The sequence below is a fragment of the Penaeus monodon genome, chromosome 25 (genome assembly GCF_015228065.2).
Source record: "Penaeus monodon isolate SGIC_2016 chromosome 25, NSTDA_Pmon_1, whole genome shotgun sequence".
In the NCBI taxonomy this organism is placed as follows: Eukaryota; Metazoa; Arthropoda; class Malacostraca; order Decapoda; family Penaeidae; genus Penaeus; species Penaeus monodon.
In genome coordinates this window covers 18,724,246-18,725,411 of record NC_051410.1, presented here as the reverse complement: position 1 = coordinate 18,725,411, position 1,166 = coordinate 18,724,246, and the positions used below count along the sequence as shown (strand labels likewise).

The 1,166-nt window shown below is 38.9% G+C and overlaps 1 protein-coding gene across 1 annotated transcript in view; it reads left to right on the top strand.

The window, feature by feature from the left end:
* Positions 1 to 1,166, top strand: part of LOC119589337 — a gene marked incomplete in the record, with an annotated part of 19,170 nt that overhangs the window by 1,655 nt on the left and 16,349 nt on the right.

Below are 1,166 nucleotides of genomic sequence, written 5' to 3'. Positions count from 1 at the left end.
ACAAGTAAAAGAATATCCCTGCGGCGTTGTAAGCTCATTTTGGATTCTGGTGTTTTGGCACACCGAGGTATGACCGCCTGTCAGCTTTGTTTTGCTGCCGTATTTGCTAGGCTTTGTCTGGTGCAGGTTGAAAGGATGGTTTAATTGCTATTTTTTAAATTTCACTTGATATAAGAACCGGAGATTTAAAAATGTGTATTTTAGTGAACGATTTTTGGAACGATCATGATCTTTGCAATATGCCTCTATTATGCAATATTGTTATCTAGAAACCTAGGAAATATGTTAGTAAATTTGATTTTTTTATACTGCACGAACAAAATTGTACATGGACGCTCGTGTGTTATTACAATTGATCGTGAAATTATATTTTCATTGCGGCATTTCCTCCATCGGAATCTAAAATACATGTAAAACATTGATACAGTATTCATGTATGTAAAAAGTTGATCCGCTTAATAATTTACTAAATATGTTCACTGATTGTAATAAATTCAGAGACGCATAAAAAGTGTTGGATGTTAAGGTCAGACGACCCCGAGCGAGTTGGGAACCGGCTGTTTTTTATGTATTATTTTTTTTTTATTCCCTGATCCTCCCGGAAGAAAACCTACTTTCTTTCTTTATTTATTTTACTCCCCGCACAGTTAGACTCTTTGAGCTAAAGTCAAAGGAATTAAAGCATTGTTAGCAAAAGTGACTCATCAATACCGGTTTCTGAAATTTCGCGCCAAAACCTTTCTTCTTGTGACCGCGCATGCGTAATGGAGCCACTCGACCCTCGGATTTGCCTTTTCTCTTTTTTCTACTTTTCTCTCTCGCTCTTCCCTCCCCATTCGTTAGGGTTGGCCTTGCGGTCTGCTCATACCTGGTCCCCCACCGGAACTTCCTTTTAAGCTTCCCGTCTCACTGAGAGGAACTGAAAGCTTTTGTTAAAGGGAATTCACGGCTTTGGCAACAGGTAGCCAGAACTGAAAACTGTGATATACTGAACATCAAATTTATGAATGTTATCTTGAAATATCACTATTGCAGAAGTAGATTAAATGGAATCCTGGGCTTTGTTATTCTCCGGGCGGGAAGACTTTCATGTGGCGTTTGGTCTGAAGTTATTATTGCGGGCGGCTGCTGTGTCATTGTCCAACTTCCTTTTCTAGTAAATTACC